The following is a 27,500-nucleotide window of genomic DNA, read 5'->3' on the forward strand; positions in this document are numbered from 1 at the left end:
ACTTTGGGACATCCTTTTAAATAGCACATCTTTTCAACTAGAAATTAAGTCTTAACAAATATAAAATGTACCAGCATTAAAAAATCAGAGAACGTTCACAATCTGTGAGGGTGGATAACTTTAATCCCAGAAGTTCAGTGTCAAAGGCAGAGGCAGTCAGATTTCTGTGACATTAGGGACAGGTTAACTATTAGCAAATTCCAGACCAGCCAGAGCTATGTAGAGAGACCTTGTTGTAAAAATAAATAAATAACTGTAAATAAAAAGAAGTAAGTGGAAAATTTAAATAAGTCTTAACTAAATAACATAATGATCAAGAACAAGTCAAATACAAAAATCACAAAATTACTAAAGAAAGAATAAAAGCTATCTTCCTCCTCTCTTGTTCTCTTGCTCTCTCTCTGCTCCTCTTCCCCCTTCCCATCCCCTTCCCACATGCTCATGGCCAGCCTCTACTCCTCTACTTCTCTATTCTCTCTCCCTTTTTCTGCTTCTACTACACTCTTGACTCCCCCCCATCATGCCCTAAAAAATTCTATTCTATTCTTAGAAAAAGAAAGAATAAAAATCAGAGTAAAATTGTGAACTAAAAGAATAATATGAAGAATTGTTGAAAACAGTTGTTTTTAAGAGATAAATGAGAAACTCTTAACAAATTTAGTTATGAAGTGAGAGAAAGAAACCCAAGTTAGTGGAATTAGAGATGAAAGAGGGATATTACAATAGGTAACACTGAAATTAAGAGTCATTATTTATGTCCTGGTAAAATTGTATTTATTCTAAGAATGCAAGGATAGTGCAAAGAGAAAAAAATGATAAATATAAAAATGCATATAAACAGAATCAAGAACCAAAAAAAAAAATATCAACATTGTTTCAATAGATGCATAAAGGCATTTGAAAATGACCACCCTTTCATGAGTCAAACACTGAAAAAACTAGAAAGAGAAGGAACAAACCTCAACATAGTAAAGTCTGTGCATGACAGGTCAGCAGGCAACACTATACTGAATAAGGAAAAGCTAACATATTTCTTTTGAAATCAGGACCAATCCCATTACTTGGGAAGTAGAACAGGTGGATCTCTCTGAGTTCAAGGCCAGTCTTGTCCACGTAGTGAGTTCCAGAACAGTCAGAGTGACATAATAGAAAGACTGTCTGAAAAATAAAACAAAACAATCAGGAACAACACAAGTGTGTACATTTGTTTGTTTGTTTTTAAATTCCAACAGTCATGTTCAACATAATGCATGAAATTCTAGACACAGCAATGAAACAATAGAAATAATAAAAGGGATATAGATAACTTGTTTTTATTTGCAAATGATACGATTCTACAAAAAGAGACCTGAAAGACTATGCTAAAAAAAATGGTTAGACCCAAAAAAAGCTCTGAACAACTGTCAATAACTCTTCAGGGGTTGAGTGTTGACTGGTTTATTCTCTTGAAAGTCCTGTGCAGACAGCCACAGAGATTCAATCCTGCTGAGATTCAGGAATGTTGCAATTCGATTTATACAGAAGAAGAAGTTTCTCTCTGGTCCTCCTGGACCTCCCTGCTATTCCAATCTTTCTGCCATCTCTTCTAGGAAGCTTCTTTACATTGGGCAGAAGAAGTGATATAAGATATCCTTTTTGGGCTAAGTAATCCTGTAACACTTACTCTCTGTATTTTTAGCTGAGTTTCTGTGTTGACCACGATCCACTATACAAAGAAACATCTCCAATGACTACTGGGAGCTGCTCTAATGTATAGATATAGATATGAATTTAGAGCGCTATTTACTACTATTCTGATTTAGTAGAATATTAGTAGCAGATTCACTATTGGGACATGGAACCTCTGCAATCATGGGTTCTTGGTCAGAATTACAGTAGTCAGCCTGCATTTCATACTGGGGGATCAGACCTTAAAACCAACCAGAAAGCAATTGGTCTGGATAATGTTTTAATTTCTATAAATATTCTTAGATCTGTTTGAGACTGGAATTGAACCACTGGAAGCATTTGGAATCTTTCAGGTCTCCTTTTGAAATGTTTAAGATTAGAACAGTGTCCTATCTGGTTCTTATTTTATACCACTACTGCAACAGAACCAGTCAGAATAATTGATACCATGTTCTTATAGATGCATAGCTGAGATTGGAGGGTACCTGCTGAATTTATAGGACTTTGTTTTCTGCAATCAATTAGGCCAGGAAAACGTGGATAATGAAAAAAATGGAAACAGTTTATCAAGGAAGAAAAAAGAAATTCAAGTGGAAATAAAATATGAAGAACAAAAGATACTCCAAATGCCCATGCCACATGTGTTGTGGCCTCTTATAGGTTATTTTCACGTCACCCAGATCCCTCCATATTTATGTATCATGAGATTTTCTTGTTTCCTGTCAGTTATATTTACCTCAGATTAAGGGGAATTTCTGTTCCTTTTCTGCTCACTGTCTTCTTTCATTTGTTAGTTCTGACACCTTAGTTTCCACATCCTTATTTTTCTCCTGTAAGTTCCTGTTCCTTACCAGCATGGTCCTGATGTCTTCCTCAGATGCTGAAGGGTTTTTTGATCAGTCTTTTATAGCTTCTTCCCTGCTGATAAGAGGTAGAATTTCTGCCAATGAGGGCCCATTGTGCACGTGCAAGGAACCATGGCTCCAGCCACATGGGTAGCAGAGGATGGCCTGGTTGGTCATCCATGAGAGGAGAGGCCCTTGGACCTGTGAAGGGAAGGCTCATTGTCCCAGGGTAAGGGAATACCATGCCAGGGAAGCAGGAGTGAGTGGGTTAGTGAGCATGGGGAGGGAGAATGGCATAGAGGGTTTTCAGAGGGGAAACGAGGAAAGGGGACAACATTTGAAATGTAAATAAATAAAATATCTAATAAAAAATAATTTCTTTAAAAAAACCACAACAATACCTCTCATAGTGGCCTTGAATGGATAAAGGTCAATTCACAAGTATCTTAATCACTGCTGTTGCTTTGATCAAACACTCTATCAGGAGAACAGGTTTATTCCAGCTCATGGTTCTCCTAGTCAGGGAATGGTGCCCCCCACAGTGGGTGGGTCTTCCCACACCAGTTAAGATAACCAAGGCCTTCCCTTACAGCCATGCCCCGAGGCACCTCCCCCTTGTTAGGATTCTGTCTAAGCTCCACCCCACAGTTACCTGTCAACAGCCAGGTATACCCCTCCCCACTGTTACCTGGCAATAGTCAGGTAGGTCTGGCACACTATAAAAGGGTCTGCTTGCCCCTCCCCCTCTCTTATTCCGTGAGTAAATATATAAAATATTTTCCACGTCTCTCAGATTATAGTATAATTTGAAAACATCACAAGCTAAACTATGATATTTATTCAGGAAACAGCAGCCATGGCTTTGGTTGCATCACACTTAGAAGATGCACGTGGAAGGAAGGACCACTCAGAGACCGACATGCCTCCAGACATGACACAAGAACAGACATGGGCCTGGGAAAGGGTGAATTTTGAGACCCTGAGTCATCCTTCCTGCCAGCAGTCCTGGGGCTGTGGGCCTGTGAACCCAAGCATAGCCACGCTGGTGAATGAAGCTGCATTTGGAGAAGCGAGGGGACAGAAATGCTGTAGAGAGCCACATGGAGAGGAGCCAATGGCTGAGAGTTCAGAGAGTTTGGGGTCCTCAAGAAGTAGGAGCCACTTCCAGGAGAAGGTTCAATGGGCTCTGAACCAGGCAGAAGATGACAGCTCCAACAGTGGTGGAGACATGCTTGTTCCAGAGCTGGGACAAGCAAGGACTGCAAAGGGCGACCTTGTCTCTAAATATGATTATTTTGTGTGTGTGTGTAAGTGTGTGTTGGGTAGAGCGATTTTCAAATAAGTCTTTCAGATATCATCCTAAGTGAGGTAACCCAATCACAAAAGAATACACATGGAATGCTATCGCTGATAAGTAGATATTAATTAGCCCAGAAGCCCTGAATACCCAGGGCACAAATTGCATAACAAATGACTCCCATGAAGAAGTAAGGAGAGGGTCCTGATCCTGGAAATGATTGATCTAGCATGGAAAGGGAATATAAGACAGAGAAAAAGGAGGGAGGTGATTGGAGAAAGGATGGAGAGAAGAAGGTTTACGGAACATATGGGGAGGGGGGAATCCGGAAAAGGGGAAATCATTTGGAATGCAAACAAAGAATATAGAAAATAAAAATATTAAAAAAATAAAGTGTTTGTCTGATCATGATTTAAATGTGGTTTGTAGTATCTCTCTAGAACATCGTCCATTTTGTAAAGATTTTCCAATTTTGTAGAGTACAGGTTTCTGCAGAAAGACCTAATGATTCTTTGACCTTCCTCACTGTCAGCTCTCAGGCCTCCCTTTTAATTTTGGAATTTGTTTTGAATTCTGTCTATCTATCTCTTGGGTAATTTGACTAAGGTTTGTCTATTTTTTTTTTTTTTTGATTTTCTCAAAGAACCAGCACTTAGCTAGGTTCATTATTTGCATTGTTTTCTTTTTTTCTATCTGATTCCTTTCAGCCCCAATTTTGATTATTTCCTGCCTTCTACTCCTCTTGGAGTGCTTGATTCTTCTGTTTTTTCCTAGAGCTTTCAGGTGTTTTATTGTGATTACTATTCCTGACTGTCAACTTGACTATGTGTGGAATGAAGGATAACCCAGAAGTAGAGACCACACCTGTGACCCAGATCTTGAGGCTGTAAGGCACAGGCTTCTGATCTAGATCTTAGCAGGGAGATCTTGAAGCAGAGTGGCTATGCAAAGCTTAGCCCCAGGCAGTGTAGTCCATGCCTTTAATCCTGGGAGACTTAGACAATCAGATCTCTGAGTTCAAAGTCAACCTGCTACAAAGCAAGTTCCAGATCCAAACCTGTTTGCACACACCTTTAATCTGAACCATACATTCTGATGGAGGCCAATATATGGACAATGGGAGAAGGAGGACTCACTCTCTGCCGGCTTGCACTGACTTGCCAGCACATGTGTTTGTTGGAACCTACCTCTTCAGGATTCCAGCTTATACAGAATATCAGCTGGAACTACTACACTATTGGACTTCACATTCACAGTTGCCAAATGTTGGGTTGTTTGGATTGCAGACTGTAAGTCATTACAATTAATTACCTTCATTTATAGAGATATCCCATAAGCTCTGTGACTCTAGAGAATCCTGACTAATATGATTTATATGTTGTCGATATGGGAACTTTCTGCTTTCTTTATGTAGGCATTATACTATGAACTTAGGACTATTTTCATTGTGTCTCATAAATGTGCCTTCATTTTAGTTGCATTCTAGAAAGAACTTAATTTCTTCCTTTATTTCTTCCCTGACTCACAGATCAGTGAGCAGAGGGTTGTGTAAACCCTCTGTTGTTTCTGCTGTTGTTTCAGGGCAGCTTTAACCCATGGTGCTCTGACAAGGTACAAGGTGTCATTTCAATTTTCTGGTATCTGTTGATTTGGGATCAATTATATGGTCAATACTGGAGTAGGATCCCTGAGGTGATGATAAGAATGTCTCTTCCTCTGTGTTTGCCATTGAGCTACATCCACAGTCATTGAAATGCCATTCTGTCTTTTAAGACAGACAAAATACACAAGGCAGCTATCATCAAACAGATATCAGTTGAATGCATTTGATAAATTTATCTCTATATATTTAGCAGCCTCACCTGTTGATACTAGTAATATGTAGCCTAAATCTGCCACCAGTCCTGAGGTAAATATATTACATACATATTACAACGAGAAATACACAGGATATAATTTAACAGATAAATATTATTAATTATCTTTTCAAATTTTCTCAGATTGTAATCTGGAGAAAGTCACCTGCTAAACTCTGCTACTTGTTTGAGAAGCTGAAGCTATGACTTCTGCATCACTCTTGGAAGAGCTGCTTGGAAGGAAGAGCTGCTTGGAAGGAAGGAGCACCCAGAGCCCCACATGCCTCCAGACATGACCCGAGAACAGGCATGGGCCTGGGCAATGGATAATTTTGAGGCCTTGAGTCATCACTCTTGTCAGCAACCTTGGTGCTGTGGGCCTGGGAACCCCAGCAGAGCCACACTGCTGGATGAAGCTGCATTTGAAGAAGAGAGGTGACAGAAACGTTGTAGAGAGACAAATGGAGAGGAGCCAATGGCTGAGAGTTCAGAGACACTTTGTGGTCCTCAAGAAGTAGGAGCTACTTCCAAGAGAAGGGTTCAATGGGCTCTGAACCAGGCAGAAGATGAAAGCTCTGACAGCGGTGGAGACATGCTTGACCCAGGTGAATTCTGGAGGCAATGGTGCTCCCAGAAACGACTAAAAACAGAGCCTTAGTGAGAAAGTAACCTGGAAAGGAAAGACACCCAAGCATTGTACAGAACATACACCTTGAATCCTTCAGTATATTCGCTGGGAGGAGCCAGAGCAAAACTGAGCAAGAGACTCATGCTGCCTCTGTGGATTAATGAGCTGGGACTGTGCCCCACATGCCCAGGAGCCTTGAAGTCTCTTTAATTTGTCCTTCTGACAGTTCAATTGATATCTTGAGAAATATTTGTTTAAGTCTATGTAGAATCATTGCATTCTGATGGAAAATGTACTTATGATCCACTGGCCCTTACACATACCACCAACATGGTAGAGTGCAATACTAGATACTTCATAAACAAAATTCTCTCTAATTCTTTGTTTTTTCCCCCAAGAATGTTTTAGTATTTTTAGTTATATATATATATATATATATATATATATATATATATATATATATATATATATATATATATATATATATATATATATATATATATATATATATTACTGTATTTTAAAGAGTTACTTTCAAAAATCTTGTTTTTCTTTTTCTTCCTCTTCCTCCGAAGAGAATAAAAATTTTTTAGCAGTTCTCCTTATAACGGAATACTAAATCTTTCTTGGTTCTCTTCTCCATTTTTGTTATTGAATCTTACTTTTTTTACTCTCATTGCTCCTCCAACCCTCATTTTCATGTGACATATGTGTGCTTGTGGGAGATCACATATCTATGTGTTAGCAATAGCCGTAGATGCCAGAAGAAGACTCAGATCCCCAAGAACGGCAGTTGATGATGGTTGTGAACATGCATGTGGATGCTGGAGGAACCAAACTCAGATTCTCCACAAGAGCAGTACATGGTCTTAACTGTTGAATTATTTCTCCAGCCCCGACTGCCCTCTCATTTAATTTTTTCATTGTAGATTTGTAAAATTTTAAGTTCATACTTAATTCTACAATTTTACCACTTTTTCTCTGGTTATAGGTGGTATTGTAGTTGTTTTTATTATATGCCTATGTCTCATGTATTTTGGTAGTATACAAGGTCCCCAGACCTTAGTAGGTACCCAGACCTTAGCACAACTGACTTCATGATTAAAGAAACATTCAGTCCTGAAAACTCTGCACCTAGAGAGTACCACATGCCAAAACACAAATGAAGACCTAATTTAGCAAAGTCTATAGTTCTGAGATAGCCTTTAAATGTACTAATTTGCTGTTGGATTCTTGGAGTTTCTGATTTTTGCAGAACTGTTTTGTCAACTGCTTTTGCACAACTGATTTTTGTGTTTGAAAGCTCACCGCAAGAAATTCTCAGGGCTACACAGGGATCTTGAACACCCTGTGTATTCTCTAGCTGGCTAATAAAGATTTTCTATTAACTTAAACCTATGACTTCTCAGGTGGATACCCCACAATACCAATGGTGCTGCTACAGCATTCCTTTTTTCCTAATTAGTAGTATGTGTTGAGCCCTCAAGGGAAATTGACTCACAAAGAAGATCCACTTAGGAAACCAGATATTCATGGAACATAAATGCAAATTCTGACATAGCAACAAAAGAAATGGCAAAAGCAGGGCCACAGGTTTCCTCCCCACGTTTATACCCCTTCAATGACTAATTCAAAGACACTGAACTGCTTAAAGTGCCAGAAGGGAAAAAATTAAGTGTTGAGTTTTTGTCTGTTACTGTCTATTGTAATGCTAAGTGCAGGCCTCTAAGACATCAACACATAGCCCCTGGGATCCTGCCTCAAGTTCATTCTCATTGGTGGATAAAGAGGCTGGTGCCTCTAGGCCATCAGAATTTCTTCAGGTGAAAATTCTATGTTAAGATCTGAACCCCATTTTTAATAGGGTTATTTGGTTCCCTGGGGTCCAACTTCTTGAGTTCTTTGTATATATTGGATATTTTGGCTATTCTCTTATCTATTAGTCAGATATAATAATGGTTTGTCTATCTTGTTGATTTGTTCAAAGAGCCACCTCTTTGTTTCATTTATTTTGGGGATTCTCTTCCTACTCTATAGATTTAGCCATCAATTTAATAATTTCTTAATGTCAACTCCTTGTTTGTGGAGTGATTGCTTACCTTGTTTTTCTCCCAGATGTTCAAGTATAATGTAAAGGTGCTGGTATGATTTCACTCCACTGTTCTTATGTAGTGATTTTGTGCAATGCACCTTCTTCTTGGTACAACATTCATTTTCATTATGTATACTGATGTGGCCCTGAGAGGAGTATTGTTTTTTGTTTTTTGTTTGTTTGTTTGTTTGTGTTTTTTGGTTTTAGATATTTATCATAAGACAAAAGGTTTAAGTAAGATTTGGTGCACTCTACTACAAGACCTATTCTCTTTATGGAGCAAATGTCCATAAATCCTGCTCTACATTTTACAATAATTTTTGGGATTAAGAGCACATCATTTCTAAAAGCTACAATTGATTCTACTTATTGTCCACTGGCCCTTACACACACCACAAACATGGTAGAGTGCAATATTAGATACTTCATAAACAAACTTCTCTCTAATTCTTTGTTTTTTCCCCCAAGAATATTTAAGTATTATATACTTAAATTTTTGAATCTTACTTTTTGTACTCTCACTGCTCCTCCAACCCTCATTTTCATGTGACATATGTGTGCTTGTGGGAGATCACATATCTACGTGTTAGCAGTAGCCTGTAGATGCCAGAAGAAGACTCAGATCCCCTGGAACTGCAGTTGATGGTGGTTGTGAACATGCATGTGGATGCTGGAGGAACCAAACTCAGATCCTCCACAAGAGCAGTACATGGTCTTAACTGTTGAATTACTTCTCCTGCCCCAACTTCCCCCTCATTTAATTTTTTCATTATAACTTTGTAAATTTTTAAGTTCATACTTAATTCTACAACAATTAACCAAAGGTTATAAAATGGGAACTAGGATTTATTATAGATGCTAGGACAGAAGATAAAATATTGACTGGGTTTATCTCTACAAACCTTCACTAATAGCTTAGTTATGGTTTTAAAGCCTCATTCATCCTGTGGAGCCTAGAGAGGTGATAGCCTTTTAGCTAGATAATAATACTAATGGAAAGTCATGTAATTATTCTCTATTGTAAACTTCTATTTCAATTTATAATGTGATTTTTTGTGTGAACTTGTGATGAAATATGTAACGTGATCATTTCTTCTGAAAAAAATGTATATAAGTACTAAGGACAAAGAGATGAGAGACAAAGTAGAATTTTTTCCCCTACCCCACTTATGGGTAGATTTTTTTAAATCTTTTGTCACTTAGGCTAGAATTTTCCCCTTTCTGCACTTTCTCCCCTTTCTGCACTTTGGTTCATTTATAGGAAACTTTTTACAACTTAGTAATACACTCTGTAATAACTTCTCTAAGTGTCACTTTTTCCTCCTGTGACTTCCAACTAGCAGGCTGAGACACTTCCTGCTGAGGTAGAACAAAGCACACATTGCTCAGTCCTCCCCTGCTAGGCTACAGGTGTCAATCACCTAAGCCAGCAGTGTTTCACCCTCAGAAAGAAGGAGAAAGTTTTAGGATGATTTAGAAGTTGTGTCAGCATTTCAGTACAGTTAGGGAGCTAGAAAGCCCTGAGACCCCCAGACTCTAAAGCTATCTCCAGAATCCTGCTCTGTGACCCTGACACTACCTCCAGGCTGGGCAGCTCTCAGCAGGACCTTGTAGACCAGGCTGACTTAGAACTCACAGAGATCCCCTGCAATACTTTGGAAGTGCTAGAATTAAAGGCATACACCACCACAGGCCTAGTTATTTGGTGGTTTGCTGGTTTGGTGGTTTGTTTGTTTGTTGCCTTTTAAAATTTATTATTATTATTATTATTATTTGTTCCTTGGTGTTTTGTCAGATCCTCTGACATTGGAGCTTCACTTTGAAAACAGAGTTTCTCTGTCCAGCCCTGGCTGTCCTGGAACTCATTTTGTAGACCAGGCTGTCCTCACTCACAGAGATCCTTTGAACTCTGTCTCCTGGGTTTTGGGATTAAAGGTGAGCACCACCACTGTCTGGCTGTTTGTGTTTTTTTTAAAAGAGGAAAAGTAAATTTTCCCTTCCCAGGTAAATTCTAGATTTGAAGTCTATAGGATCCTGAAGGCAAAGTGGAGAATAAAAATCAAGTTCTCAAAAAACAAAAAACAAACAAACAAAAAAAAACAAAAACAAAAACAACAACAACAACAACAATCACAATATTTTTTAAATTTAATTTCACAGGATGGATAACTTCTGACCTTTTCTTACACAGGTTTAGTTCACAGTGCCAACGTAAGCACAGTGAACTTGGAGAAATCGTGTGTTTCAGTGGAATGGACTCTTTGGTCATTTTCCACATTTATCATTTATTTATATAAAGTCTACTTTCTCCCATCTCTCCATTCCCCCTTACACAGTCTTTCATCCCTAACCCATTTTGTCTCTCCAAGGTGCATGGGAATCACAGAAGTATCCACCAATCATGGTATTTCAAGTCTCTGCCTCAAGGAAGCTCTGAAATCAAGACATGGTGAGCACAGATATCTGCCCTAAATGGAGAGGAACATGCAGCTGAGCAGTGGGCGCCTGGGTGGGGGGTCCTCTCTGGGAATGGATGGGAAACATCAGCCAGATGTGTCCACCTGTCAAGTTTCTAGTTGTGCTTCTTACTGGCTAAATCAGTTGGTGACCTCTGAATAACTTCACCATCATGACTGATTCTGAATCTGCCCAAAACATCTGGACCAGTTGCTTTCCTTTAGAAGCATGTTTGTGTGTGTGTGTGTGTGTGTGTGTGTGTGACTATGCAGCATCTGTGTACAGACCCTTTTGTCTTTTATAATATAAATTAAGAAGTCAGGAATATGGCTGGAAAGATGGCTCAGAGGTTAAGAGCTCTGGCTGTTCTTACACAGGTCAGGAGGTCAATTCTTAACAACCACATTGTGGCTCATAACCATATGTAATTGGATCTGGTGCCCTCTTCTGGCCGGCAGGAATACATGCAGGGAGAACATTGTACAAGTAATGAATTAAATACTTAAAAATTGAAGATGGATATGATTCTAATACTTCTGATTTCATACATTACAATTTTATGTTTTGTTTAGATTGTTATTTTTTTCTGATTAATTATTTTGTATTTCTTTAACTTGATTGTTATGTGTTTTTATTATTACATGGCAAAGGGACGTTTCCCAATCTGTTTGGTATTTTTGATGCTTCTGGTAAATTAACAGGCACCTTCTTTCCTTTACAAGAGGTTTCATTTATTATTTCATTTGAAATATTTTCTAGACCTTTATGCTGATTGATCTTCTCCTCCTCCTCCTTCCTCTTCTTCTCCTCCTCCTCTTCCTCCTCCTCCTTCTCTTCCTTCTTCTGTAACATATCCTGAGAAATTAAAGCACACAAGAGAACTGAAGCAAAAGATGTTGTTTATGGTTCTCTTAGTTTCTACTTGATTGATGTCAGCCCTGAGTTTGATGATTTCCTGCCTTCTTCTCCTCCTGGGTAAATAAACTTCTTTTTGCTTCAAGGCTTTCAGGTGTGTCCTTAAGCTGCTAGGTTATGCTCTCTCAATTTTCTTTTTGGAGGCACTCAGGGCTTTGAGATTTCCATTTAGCACTACTTTTATCGTGTCACATAGAGTTGCGTATGTTGTGTCTTCATTTTCATTAAATTCTAAAAAGTCTTTGATTTCTTTCTTTATTTCTTCCTTGACCAAGTTATCATTGAGCAAAGTATTGTTCAGTGTCTATATGTATGTGGGCTTTCTGTTGTTTTTGTTGCTATTAAAGACCATTTTTACTCCATAGTGATCTGATAGGAGGCATGGGATTAGTTTGATCTTCTTATATTTGTTGAGGTCTGTCTTGTGACCTCACATTATATGGTCGATTTTGGAGAAGGTACCATGAGGTGCTGAGAAAAAGGTATATTCTTTTGCTTTAGGGCGAAATGTTCTATATATATCTGTTAAATCTAATTGGTCCAAAGCTTCAATTAGTTTCACTGTGTCCCTGTTCAGTTTCTGTTTTCCTGATCGGTACATTGAGGAAAGTGCAGTGTTGAAGTCACCACAATTATTGTGTTAGGTGCAATGTGTGCTTTCAGCTTTAGTAAACTTTCTTTAATGAATGAGGGTCCCTTTGCATTTGGAGCATATATGTTCAGGATTGAGAGTTCTTCTTGTTGTATTTTTCCTTTGAACAACAAGAAGTGTCCCTCAGCGTCTCTTTTGATGACTTTAGGTTGAAAGTCAATATTATGTGATATTAGAATGGCTACTCCGACTTGTTTCCTGAGACTATTTGCTTGTAAAATTGTCTTCCAGTGCCAGGCACTTCTAAGTTATGCAAGAGCTCTGAGAATCCTTTAAAAGGACAGTCCCATTAAATCTCAGAAAACAATCTCTGACAGAAAGGCTACTTCCAGGCCTGATGTTCTCACTCCTGAATTCAAGCCAGATACAATGGCTATGTTAAAATTCTGCTACTGTGTATCTCTACAGAGTTCAAGACCAGCCTAGTCTATAGAAAAAGTCCCATGCCAGCTATGGTTACATAAATAGAGCTCTCAAAAAAGGAAAAAGAAAAGAAGATGAGTGAATAAGAAAAGAAACAAGCCATTCTAGTATTTTCCATACTTCAAAGCCTAGCACTGTCTTGAGAGAGGACCTATTTGATTCTGAGCTTCTCTGGGACCTGAAACAAGGAACAGTCATAAGTCATGGAGGTAGGGGGCAATGTGCCAATCTCTGGTCAGGTGAAGGATGCAAAAGGCAGTTATAGAGAAGATGAGTGTTGATGCAGAAGGAAACTCAGATTGGAAAGGGTCCTTACCTTCTTACCATGATGGAAAGCCATATTGCTTGTAGATTACTATGGATACAAAACTATGTGTGCTCCCTATGTGTGCTTCCACAGCCATAGAACTGCATTCTCACTATGTTCCATTTGTTGTCAGGTGGGTCTGTGATTTCTGATCCCAGGTCTAGCCAATTGCTCAATTTGCACATACCATTTTCTTATTGCTAGATAGGATCAGAAAAGTGTGGAGTGGGGAAGACATCGGTGCCCAGTTTTACTGGGCCTTGCCCTCAAATTCAGAAGTCAGTGCTGTGTTTTCTGACATAGCAACAAAAGAAATGGCAAAAGCAGGGCCACAGGATTCCTCCCCAAGTTTATACCCCTTCAATGACTAATTCAAAGACACTGAACACTGAACTGCTTAAAGTGCCAGAGGGGAAAAATTAAGTGTTGAGTTTTTGTCTGTTACTGTCTATTGTAATGCTAAGTGCAGGCTTCTAAGACATCTACACATAGACCCTGGGATCCTGCCTCCAAGCTAATTCTCATTGGTGGATAAAGTGCCTGACAGTCTGGGAAAAGGAGATGAAGATGGATAGCACCAGGAGGAGAGAAGAGGCAGGAAAAGACACCATGGACTAGAAGGGGAGAAGAAAAGAGAACCACCATGGATTAGCTGAGCCATAAAAAACATGGCCATGTGGAGCTAAGAGCAGCCCAGATGAAACATAGTAATAGCTTGGGTTATGATTAGGAAGGTAAATTCTAACAGCATGGAGAGTAGGCAGTTGCCCTCATTTTGTGCTCCCTAAGGCACATTAAAAAATATATATATAAAGGCTGTGTGTGTGTGTGTGTGTGTGTGTGTGTGTGTGTGTTTCTTCCTGGAACTCAATAACCACAGATGGGTTAGAAACCCCAGGCTGGGATATTTAATATTACTACAAAGGGCTCTTTTAAAATCTGATCAGAGACCTGCAAGAGGATTCAAACAGATGAAAGAAGTAGAAAAAATGTACAAAAATAAAAGCTCAATAAACCAAATAAATATATCCAGTGATTCTCAACGTTGCTAATGCTGTGATCCTTTAATACAGTTACTCATGTTGTAGCAACCCCCAGCCTTATAATTATATTTGTTGTTACTTCATAACTGTAAGTTTGCCATTGTTATAAACTAGAATGTAGTATGTTGGATGTCTGAAATGTGACTCCTGTGAAATGATTGCTTTATCACAAAGGAGTCATGGCCCACAGGATGAGAACCACTAATATTAAATCATCACTAATATAGTTGACCAGGTAGATGAAGGAATATCAGTGGTTTGAAGACAAGATTATTATATGTGGGTAGGAAAGGGGGGTGTAGCACTGTCATACCTAACCACATTAAGCCATCTGAGGCATAAGACCAAACCTATAAATTTCCAGTGCAGAATGGAGAACCAATAAATAGACTATAAAGGGATTTAAAACTGATTTCAAATTTCAATGGCATTTATAAGAAAAGGTTTTAAATAATAAGAAAGAAATGAACAGCCAAGTACAAGAGGAATCTAGAACCCAAAATAGACATTCTATGTTATGTTTAAAATGTCAAACAAAATAACAAAGAATACTGAAAGCTGAAAGAGAGGAGCCAAGTAAATCACAAAGGCATAATAGCAAACATCTCATCAGAAAACCCAAAGGCTAGGAGAGCATGGACCAAAGTATTGCAAGCCCTTAAACTAACTGCCAACTACTATAGCTTGTCCAGAAAAGTTAGCTTTAAAATTAAGGAACAAATGAAGACATTTGTGATAGGTAAAAAATAAAGGAATCTGTAACCTCTAATCGAGAATTGCTAGACATTTAAAGGAATGTTGTACACAGAACAGAATGATACATAAGCCTGTGAACTCAGGACCAAATGCATGTCAATAGAAGAATAGATGGAATTAGGAAACAAACAAATATTATTTAGTAATATAAACTAGAAAATTTCTAAGATAAAGAAGAAACAAGCACACACTTTTATAATAATACTAAATCCGAATGATCTTAACTAATGAGTACCAGGCTACATCAGAGTCATGAATACCCTGAACTTGAATTCCTCCTGCATTAGCTCCCTGAATGCCAGGTTAGGATGAGCTAAGAACTTCTGTTTTAATATTACCATATTTCTAAAATGGGATTAAGTATTTTTGAAAATTTTAGTCTGGGATTTAGAAGGGAAGAAAAATAAGAGAACTGTTCTTCACATCCATAACAAAGGCTTTCACTTATTTAACTGTCAATTATACTTTAGAACCCTACTTGATCATGGTGGATGATCATTTTGATGTGTTCTTGGATTCTGTGGGCAAGAATTTTATTTAGTATTTTAGCATCGATATTCATAGGGGAAATTGGCCTGAAATTCTCTTTCTTAATTGGGTCTTTGTGTGGTTTTGGTATCAGCGTAATAGTGGCTTCGAAGAAGGAGTTGGGTAGTGTTCCTTCTGTTTCTATTTCGTGGAAGAGTTTGAAGAGTATTGGTGTTAAGTCTTCTTTGAAGGTCTAATAGAATTCTGCACTGAAACCATCTGGTCCTGTGCTTTTTTTGGTTGGAAGCCTATCTATGACTCCTTCTATTTCTTTAGGGGTTATGGGTCTCTTTAGATGGTCTATTTGATCCTGGTTTAATTTTGGTAATTGGTATCTGTCTAAGAAAATGTCCATTTCCTCCAGATTCTCCAGTTGTGTTGAGAACAGGTTTTTGTAGTAGGTTCTGATGATTTTTTGAATTTCCTCGGTTTCTTTTGTGATATCTCCATTTTCATTCTTAATTTTGTTAATTTGGATATTTTCTCTGGGCCCTTTGGTTAGTCTGGCTAAGGGTTTATCTATCTTGTTGATTTTTTCAAAGAACCAGCTTTTGGTCTTGTTGATTCTTTGTATGGTTCTCTTGGTTTCTACTTGATTGATTTCAGCCCTGAGTTTGATGATTTTCTGTCTTCTCTTCCTCCTGGGTGAATTAGCTTCTTCTTGTTCCAGGGCTTTCAGTTGTTCCTTTAATCTTCTAGTGTAAGCTCTCTCGAATTTCTTTTTGAAGGCACTCAAAGCTATGTGTTTTCCTCTTAGCACTGCTTTCAATGTGTCCCATAGATTTGTGTATGTTGTGCCTTCATTTTCATTAAATTCTAAGAAATCTTTGATTTCTTTCTTTATTTCTTCCTTGATCAAGGTATCATTGAGTAGAGTATTATTCTGTTTCCATGTGTATGTGGGCTTTCTGTTGTTTTTACTGTTACTAAAGACCACTTTTACTCCATAGTGATCTGACAGGAGGCATGGGATTATTTCAATCTTCTTATATTTGTTGAGGTCTGTCTTGTGACCAACTATATGATCTATTTTGGAGAAGGTACCATGAGGTGCTGAGAAAAAGGTATATTCTTTTGCTTTGGGATAAAAAGTTCTATATATATCTGTTAACTCCAATTGGTTCAAAGCTTCAATTAGTTTCATTGTCTCCCTGTTTAGTTTCTATTTTCCTGATCAGTCCATTGGTGAAAGTGGAGTGTTGAAGTCACCCACAATTATTGTGTTAGGTGCAATGTGTACTTTGAGCTTTAGTAAAGATTCTTTTATGAATGATGGCGCCCTTGTATTTGGGGCATAAATGTTCATGATTGAGGGCTCTTCTTGTTGGATTTTTCCTTTGACCAGCAAGTAATGACCTTCCATGTCTCTTTTGATGACTTTAGGTTGAAAGTCAATTTTATCTGAAATTAGAATGGCAACTCCGGCTTGTTTCCTGGGACCATTTGCTTGTAGAATTGTCTTCCAGCCTTTTATTCTAAGGTAGCTTTTGTCTTTGACATTGAGGTGTGTTTCCTGTAAGCAGCAAAATTTAGGGTCCTGTTTATGTAACCAGTCTGTTAGTCTATGTCTTTTTATTGGGGGATTGAGAACCCTAATATGCATTTTAACAAATGTCTCATATTATTCTTTTAGCAGTCTTTTAATGTTTAAGGATACTGAATTCTCAACACACATCACCTCATCTAACAATTCTTTCCTCTATTTTATCAATATCTCTACTGAATATTTCCCATTAGCTTATGCTATTATTTCTCATTTTAACTTAAAATATGACCAAACTAAACTCTTAATTCTACTTGTCCTTTAGGTATGCTATCTTTTATGTTTACAACCTACATGACTGCAGATGTCCCATGGGAATAGTTTATACATGCTACCTCCAGTTTATATATCCTTTCATCTTGCAGCCAACTACACAATTAGATTTCAACCTGTAACAATCGAATGGTACTAAACCTATTCAAAAATTTGCCAATCATCCCTGTACTGAGACAAATAGCATATATTTGAACTTCGCACAACATTTAGTGTGACACAGTATTTTTTCATTTTTCTCCCGCCCTTTAAAACTGCAACAACAGAACACCACCCTTAGGTCCATGCTATTAAAAGGGAGGAGGGAAAGGGAAACTTTGTGGTGTGGATTTTGCTTGAATCCACTATTTTCTGAACACCAGAAATGTCACCTCATATGACCAACTTCTAGATCCCCTTATTGAATTGTGGTTGTTTGGATAACAATGGCTTCTGTAGCCTCAGAGACTTAAATGCATGGCACTGTTTGAAAGAATTCAGAGCTGTGGGCTGTGAGGTTTCAAAGCTTACTCCAAGCCCATAGTCTCATTCTTTCTGATGCCTGTGAATCTGTAGAACTCTTCTTAGCACCATGTCTGCTCATATGCTGCCATGCTCCCTGCTATGATGATAATGAACTAAAACCTCTGAATCTAAGCAAGCCTAAATGACACGCATTCTCCTATAAAAACTGTATGGTCACAGTGTCTCTTCTCTGACTTAAGACATGGATCTAACAGCATTATTCGATGTAACTTTGATATACCCTTCTTGAAAGACAAGACATGGTTTATATTCCCATCAATGCCCAACACCTCACAGCTTAATCCTTCATTCTAGCCTTTACATTTCTTTACAATTTTCAAATTGAACTAAGGGAGTATGTGATTCAATTTTGAATTTTTTTTCCAATCTGTTCCCATCGTTTTGTGATAATACCCAATTACTGTTTTAGCTTTCCAAGACAGCTTAAAATGGGGCTCTTTACTCTCATACTCCATTTTGTCATTTTATTCTCTTCTTGTTCTGTCTATACCCAGATGTTGACCACTCTCTATGACTACTAGGAAAATAGGCATTTTGCTTCTGAGGACAATATAAATTAGAAGTTGTCTTCAGGGTTATACAGTTTAATTTTTCTTCCAAAATTTTCCAAATTGTCTATTTGTGTAAATATTCTCAAGAACAGAAAATATATACATGTATAGTGAATTGAAACATAGCAACAATGCTGTAGGATTTTATGAGCCATATAAAAACAGTTCCTCAAATGCATACCATGCACAAACAAAATAAAATAAACAAAAACTATTATGTGAGAAGTCAACCTAAGCAGCTGAGTGGAGTTAGTAGGTTGTTCCATTACTCCTCTTTGATGCTTGTCAGGTTTGTGCAGTTATGAGGTAGAGTGCCTGTGTTTTGCTGCTTGTAAGGCATATTTACTTTACTTCCACTTCCTGGTACATGATTATTGCCTATCAGAATAGTGTCTGTACTTCCCAGTGTTCTTGCTGTGCTACAGGGAACACAGCCTGCAGAAAAGGGCCCATTGGCGAAAGCCTGCCTAGGACAGGCTGGGTGGACTCCATGCTGAGAGATACTAGGCATTCTGGTCAGAGGAAGCTGTAGCCTCTGGCAGTTATGAGTCAACTGTTGGGCCATTGGGAATTTCAGTAGGACATACCTGTGCAACTCCTGTTTGTCGCATCTGCAGGGAACCAATAAAAAGCAAATGCAATGTGTGTAGACCACAGAGGAAAGAATCAGCATATGCGCATGTAAATATGAATAACCATGGATCTCTGATCTGATGCTATCACTTTATTTCTCTAGGTTAAAAATCACCAACTTCAAAAACAAGAAACTATTTATATGGCAAACTACCTAAGAAAAGCAGAAATAAATTTAATCTTGTTAATAATTACCAAAAGAAAAAAAAAAAAAAAAACAGCTGAAATGTGTGAAAAATTCTGGAAATCAGAGTTCTCTAAGGAACTTCAAATTCTTAATTCTAAGGTGGGTTTAGGGTAAAGGACTGCAATCCCAACTACTTGACCAAGACAAAAGGTTTGCAAGTTCCAGAGTCAACTCATGGAACTTAGTGAGACCTTGTGGGTATGAAGGAGGGAGTGAAGGTAGGAGGAAGGGGAGAGAGAAGGGAGAGGTTTGAGAGAGGGAGGGAGGAGGAAGAGGTCAAGTGGAGAGAGAGAAATTAGAGCTTAGTGGTTGCAGGCTCCTATAACATGAATAAGGCCATGTGATCAACCTTAAGTGCCCCACCCTCCAACAAATAAAAAAATAATAATAATAAAAAAAAAAACCAAACCAGAAAATATATAAGATGACAAATCTTCTAAAGATGATTATAAAACCTTATCTTGGCTTAGTATAACATTACTATGTACTAAAAAACATATATGAATTTCCATGGAATTAAATAACAAAATAGTATTTAAAATTACATAGCTGTGCTCTTAAAAAAAAAAAAAACTCCTAGTATTTTAAAAATATAGATAAAAAAGTTCTACCAAATACAAATGAGTATGGGTGAATTCTACAATGATGCTATAGTCAATAAAGGTACACAAAATTCTATCAAATTTTAGAGGGAAAATTTTATACACACTTGGTGTTGCTGCATTAAGACAAAATGACTTTCCAGCTGTTCCAGCATTAGATTCTGTGATGGATTTAAATTATTTCGATTTGCTTGAAGCTGTTGCAAGTGCTGTGGGGGTAAAAGGAAGAATATAATTAAAGACCGATCTAGAAAGAAGCTAGCAAATCTGTTCAATCTTTATCTGAATAGTTAGAAAAACCACTATTAAGGTTGAACACTACTGATAAACAATAATCTAATTCAATCTATAAGTCCATTTATAGTTTAAGAAACTAAAGTAAGAACACTAAGAATTCATCTGAACATAGTTTATTTTAATGTAATCTTTAGAGAGATGAGCATGAAGTTTTACTAATATAGTAATTTTTCTGGTTTATATAGAATACTCTTTGAGCTTAAGAGACATGATAAATATGCAGCAAAAAGCATTGATTAGAACAGGAAAAGTCTGAAGAAACTCTCTAAAACTAGCGATCAAGTAGTTCAAGTATAGAAATATAAGAAATATCAATTTTCATATAACAAGTAGACTATATACTGACTTGAAAATGTCTCCTTCCAAAGACTTCTGGAGATTCTGAATAGCATAACTTTCCATGGTGGCCTTATCTCCCAGGAGTTCTATAGTGTGATGCATTCAACCTTTAAAACATTAACATAAATCATATAATAGTTCTATTTTTAAAAACAAAAAGCAAATATTTTATAAAAATAGCTATTCTCATTAAGATATTATTAATATTTCAGAATATGCATTTTGGTATTTTAGAATTGCTAATTCTTAAAATAAATTTTTTGTCATACAAAGGTAATTCCAAATAAATGAACAATGTTTCAGAGAATTTTAAAGTGTTTAAAAACAATTACTTAACAAGCAGTAGATTACAAACACTAGGTAACACCAAAAACCTACCACTAATCAAACATATCCACTTTAATTGTACATATAATTGACCAAATTATAAATAGCAAGGCTGTATTGGCTATTAGCAGTCATTTTCTTATACAAAGAATATAGAAACATCATACATACTATACCACATAAAATTTAAGTCCAAAGAATTTCCAAGATATTCTACTAACCCAACACTTGTTTCTAACGAATAAATATCTAATGATGGTTCAGTTACCATATACATACAATCCCACCTCCTTAATAAACATAATTCACATTATATTTAAAATAAAGACTAGAAAGGATTATGAAATATGGAATTTTGAAAACTAAAACTAAGAACTATTCAAATGATAAGAGTAATAATGTTTTCTAAGAATATGGAAATGGCTCATCAGTAAAGACACTGGGCTGAGGGTTTCTTTGGTTTTGAGAAAACCTAGTTTCAATTCTGAGTACCACATCTTTAGATAAAGGTTTACAATCTTCTGTATTTTTAATTCCAAGATATCAAATGCTTACTACATTCTTTTAAATTTTTGGAATTTGGAGCTGTGGGTGGACTAAACTAGCATGACCTTAAAGTCAGAGATCTGTCTGCTACTGCTGTTAATAAAGGCCTTGGAGGGCACTAGATATGCTCTTGGCACACCAACATAAATGCAAGCAAAACAACTATAAACATGTAAGTGCAAAATTGGAAAAATTAACTTAATAGTTAATCAAGCAAAAAGAAATAAATAAAGAAAGAAAAAAGCCTGTCATGGAATAGTGTATTCTAAATCATTGAAATGGATGAGATCTATTTGAATAAGTTTCCCTATAGATCACATTTCAATTACTAATCTCTGCAAAGTTATCTTTTGGTTTTTTGGTTGGTTGGTTGGTTGGTTTTTTGGCGTTTTGAGCCAGAGTTACTCTGTATAGCCCTGGCTGTCCTGGAACTCACTTTGTAGACCAGGCAAAGTCATCTTAAAGGAAATAAGTTACCATATATTAGCAAAATTATAAACAAAACAAAAATGAAACCACACTTCCCATCTCTTCCTATTACTAGTAAGAACAAGATGGGGGAGAGGGTGTCCAGCACAGCGCATATGTCTCACAATGTACAACCCTGAGCACATAAATTCAGTCCCTGAGAGAAAAAAGAATGACCTCCTGAAAGGTATAGGTGCCTTTCTGATAGCCAAAGGTCTGCCATGGCACATGTGTGTGTGTGTGTGTGTGTGTGTGTGTGTGTGTGTGTGTGCCTGCAAGTGCACTTCCCCCTGTCCCCGTCAGATTTTTTTGTTTGTTTGTTTTTAAACCAGGATCTAAAGCAATGGCCTCTAATAGGAACTGGTCCAGAAGCAGAAAGCACGTTTCTATGAAGCAGACATAATTACAGAAAATCATGAGTTTACTTTTATATTCTAAAATTTAACAAACCACTGTCAAAAGTGAGGTGCTTTATGAATCAGACAAAATAAAACCATAATATTCCGATATATTTCTTAAAAATGTGTGTGTGTGTGTGTGTGTGTGTGTGTGTTAGATAGATAGTAATTTGATTGGTATATAGGAAGTATATATATATAGAAGAATATATATATATATATTCTTCTAAGAAGCTAAAAAATGCATGGAAAACAAGTAGAAAAACGTACATAAAAACATTTATATTTATGCATTACCTGAGAGGTAAATAACTTTGAAAGCTTCACATGTGTTTTACCAAATGAAAAAGAAAAACTTTTTCACTATGCTAGTAACATGTTTAAATTTAATTATAAAAATTCACATGACTCAAACACTATACTAAAAGTACTTTGATACTCTTATAATTCTTAAAAATACAGACATTTCAAATAAAATTCTTTTTAAAAAGATTTATTTATTTATTATATGTAAGTACACTGTAGCTGCCTTCAGACACTCCAGAAGAGGGTGTCAGATCTCATTATGGATGGTTGTGAGCCACCAAGTGGTTGTTGGGAATTGAAATCAGGACCTTCGGAAGAGCAGTCAGTGCTCTTAACTGCTGAGCCATGTCAACAGACCATCAAATAAAATACTAATAAACAAAATTAAAATGTAAAAGCAAAGGTTTCCTATGAAGAGGAGGTGGTATTAATGGGGCATATGAATATGGGTTCCTAATTTGTGACACCGTTTGGGTAGGATTAGAAGGTATGGCCTTGCTGGAGGAAGTATGTCTCTTGGGTGGGCTTTGAGGTTTCAAAAGCTCCCTGTCATCATTATCTCAAAGTTAAGGTTTTCTCTCTCATCTATCTGCTACTCCTCTTCTACTTTCTGGCTCCTCTTTATGGTTGGAGATGGGTGCTTTCAGTTTTTCCTGCCAACATGCCTGCCTACTGCCATATTGTGATATATTCTTATCCTTCTACATCCACAATCCCAAAACCCTTCTTTTTATAAGTTGCCTTGGTTGTGACAAGGCAGTAGTTAATGTCATTATTTATATATAGTCAATCACAATAAATGAATTTTTAACTTCAAAGTTATATTAAACAACTAAAATAAAATTATATATATAAAATGTTAGTTAAAAACTGACAACTCATTTTCCCAGACCAAAAAAAAAAAAAAAAAAAAAACAACAACAAAAAAAAAAACTCAAATACAAAATAAATGGGAGAGCAACTCAATAATAAGGAAACAAAACCAAATACTGAAGGTTATTTTTTTCTGTTTTTTCTGTTTTTGTTTTTGTTTTTGTTTTGTTTTTTTGTTTTTGTTTTTTTTGTTGTTGTTTTGTTTTTTTCTATTTTTTTCTAAACAGGGTTTCTCTTTGTAGCCCTGACTGTCCGGGAACTCACTCTGTAGACCAGGCTGGCCTCGAACTCAGAAATCTACCTGCCTCTGCCTCCCAAATTCTGGGATTAAAGGTGGACAACACAACCTCCTGGCTACGGCAGGGTTTCTTTGCTCTCTTTTCAAGTCAGTAATCCAAAAATGTAAATGGTTACATATTCTCATATTTAATATTAAAATAGGACTGCATGCTTATAAAACCAGTAGTGTGCTAGAGTTTGTGTAATTTTAAGATAATTATTTTAGTGATTAATACTGATGAAGCTGTGAAAAGAAGCTCATAAAGCTCTAAATGACTGTAGGCAAATCAGTTAACCTCACTGAACATGAATTTTAAATGAACCTGGTACACAGGAATTTCTAATGCCTTCTCAACCAACAGTTAGGAAGAATTTTCAGAATTTAAAAGAATCATGTGTATCCAAGAATTAGAGTATAGAGACTAAGACAGGAAATGCTTACCTGAAGGTTCAGATTAATTTTTACCAAATATGAAAAAAATTCAGAAGAACATCTAAGACATCATTCAATTACCTACCTAATTGTTGTAAGACAGTTGTTTTTACTTGTGCAGAAAGGTTTTCTGTCTGCAAAAAGTTGCTCATAAGCTTCTTTTGCAGAATGATACTTACTCTAAAGAGCAGATTAAGAAATTTATCAAAAATAAAACAAATAAAAATTATTCCAATATTAGGAATTATATAATATTTATTATACTTTGGCACATTAAAAAAACTAGCTGAAAGTACAAAAGTGCTGATTCTATTACTGATATTTCTTTATTACACCAGGTAGATTCAATTAGACATTTTCACTGTACATAATACTTCTAATAACACCCACTGTAACAATGTATCATTAAAATATGACCCTTTAGGTGTTTGCCAACACCCAATAGCTGACATCATCTCAACTCATTTAATAATGTAAATCACCTCAATTTTACTTAATAATATTAATGACAGCTGAGTACTCTCTATCCAAATGTATAATTTGTCTGCTTAGAAAGTTCCACAGAAACTTAATAATATAGACCCCCACCAAAAAAACTGTAATAAAAATCACAGGTTCAAAACTAATTAAAAGCCGGTTATAAACATAATCTTCCCAGAATATAAAACATTATGAAATATTTAATATCTATAAATTTAACTAATAATAATAAAGACTGCCATAATTATAGTATTCAATGCTTACAATATTTTCAAGATCCATAGCGAATTTCTAAATGCAACCATTTACTCATAGTTCTGTCCACAAAGTTTTAACATGCTGCAAAGCTGTTACCACAAAAGTAATAAGGTTTAAAAGACCTTCATAGTGAAAATGTAGAAACCTTGCAAACATCGCTTTTAAATTACATTTCATAGAACAATATATTGCAGTGGCTTTTATTCTTATTACTACTACCATTTAACTGCCTGAATAAAATAAATCAAGAAACTGTAGGGAGAAATAAAAAACTGGCTACATGAGCCACAGGTAGATCATGCAACTTATGATCTGACATCAACACATTCAATATGAAAGTTAATGTCTAATCAACCTGTTGACTCATTCTATGTAACAAATGAAATTAATAAGCAGCATTGGAAACAACTAAGGAGCTATATTATATAAATACATTATGAGGGAACATTTTAGAGAACTGTGCACTGAGATTATATTAGTACTTCTTATATATATATAATAACAAAAATGTTTGGTGCTACAAAGTAGTATAGAGACAAGAGACAGGAATATAAAATATGGCCAGGTGGTGGTGGTGCATGCCTGTAATCCCAGCACTCTGGGAGGCAGAGGCAGGAGGATTTCTGAGTTCGAGGCCAGCCTGGTCTACAGACTGAGTTCCAGAACAGCCGGGGCTATACAGAGAAACCCCGTCTCAAAAAAACCAAATTCAAACAAACAAAACAAAGAAGAAATAGAAAAGATGTCATGCTGTAAAAACAAGAAATACAAAACAGTGACATGCTTGCAAGTGTTTGCATCATAGCAAGAAACATGAAGTTTGCTTTTGCCTCATACCATGTACAAAACAATGCTAACTGCATTAAAGGTTTAGTAATAAGAAATAAATACAAAGAAAAAATTGCAGGGGAATTCTTCCTTGAAATGGGAGTTCACTGAACATGGCAAATCAGCACCAATCACAAGTGAGAATAGACAGTTGACAAAACAACTATAACCTTTGCCTGAGGATGCTAAGGTGGAAGGATAGTAAGCTGAAGGCAACCTAGACTGCATTTTGAGATCCTTCTCAAAACAATCAAAATAAATAAAAGTTTAGAAAGAAAGCTGAGTGCTTATTGCTCTTGAAGAAGACTGTGGTTCTAGTCTCTGCACACATGCCAGGTGGTTTACAACTTCCCATAAATCCAAGGACACTTGAAAGCATGTGTACAAAAAGTCTGGAAGGCAGGCATGCAGGCAGGCAAACGGACAGACACACATACAAGGCGATTGATTAAAAAATCATTTTAAAACACCATATTATAATAAGCATCTACAAGAGAATAAAGCATTCATAACCACAAAAGAAATAATAAATGCAACTACTAGAAATACCAAATCAAGTTTATAGGCAAGTCATAAGTGGTTCTTCTCTGGATATTTGAAATTTCTTTTGTATCAACTCATGAAGCAACATTCTGACTAAACTTATGAGTATATATGTCTGTGACAATTCCCAAAAATTGTATTACATTCCCTGCACACACTTAATTTCATTGGTTAATGGTTATAAGTGATACTGTATATTTTTTTCACTTGGGTAAATTAAAATACTTATCTGGGTTTCATATAAGTGGGCAATGTGAAACTGAAGTATAAAGAATGATAGAAAACAAAAACAAGTCACTAATAGTACAGCAAGTTTTGGGGCAAATTAGCAAGAACGAAATTACAGAATACAAGCATAGCTTATATTACACAGATTTAAGTAATAGAATAACTGTTAATTAATTTAATAAAAAAGTACAACCATAATGAAGAACAAATAGGATAATAACCCATATTAATCATTGTTGATTATCAAAAATTTGTTATTAATAATATAAACAGATATGGCAAATGAATATATGCTTTATATAAAGTTTAAAATGACAGCATTAAGTAAATAGGGTGTACTAGCTAATTATGTGTGTCAACTTGACACAAGCTGGAGTTATCACAGTGAAAGGAGCTTCAGTTGGGGAAGTGCCTCCATGAGATCCAGCTGTGGGGCATTTTCTCAATTAGTGATCAAGTGGGGAGGGCCCCTTGTGGGTGGTACCACCTTTGGGCTGGTGCTCTTGGGTTCTATAAGAGAGCAGGCTGAGCAAGCCAGGGGAAGCAAGCCAGTAAGAAACATCCCTTCCGGATTAGGGTACACCCGAGGGTTGAGTGTTCTAACATGAGTGTTAGCTGGAGAGGTAAATCTTAGCTCCAGAAAAGGTTGGCCAGATCCCTTCTGCAGTTAAGATTCCCTCCAGCCAGCCGAAGCACTTTACTGATTAAGCCACTGGTGTTTGTTAAAGGTGTGCAATCTGATAGCCAGGAGTGTGGAACTGTTTGGTCTAGTGGCCCAGAGGCAACCCACGTGGCAAGCCATAGCTCTGTCTCAGGTGATGAAGCCCATGAGTCTCAGGATGCGCAGTGGCGGGTGTCACCAGGACTTTCAGTAATTTTAGTAAAACATAAAGTTCTGTTTTTCCTGGATCCACAACACTGTCCCAAGCCCGGAAAGCCAAAAGATGATATTGTACTATATATAGTGCATCATAAAGTTGTACCTGCTTATGTCAGCAAATTGACTCTACAAATGATTCTTTGCTATATTTAAGCCTGATTATGTTGTTCCATGGTTATTGAACCATCTGTCCATCATGTAATTGAGGACCAGCTTATAAAAGTACTTAGAGCCTT

At 36.7% G+C, this 27,500-nt stretch overlaps 1 pseudogene; it reads left to right on the plus strand.

Moving 5' to 3' along the window:
* Positions 1–3,369: 3,369 nt before the first annotated feature.
* LOC127675455 (uncharacterized) overlaps positions 3,370–27,500 on the plus strand; it is a 27,028-nt pseudogene continuing 2,897 nt past the window's right edge.

The sequence above is a fragment of the Apodemus sylvaticus genome, chromosome X, assembly GCF_947179515.1.
Source record: "Apodemus sylvaticus chromosome X, mApoSyl1.1, whole genome shotgun sequence".
NCBI classification, from domain to species: Eukaryota; Metazoa; Chordata; class Mammalia; order Rodentia; family Muridae; genus Apodemus; species Apodemus sylvaticus.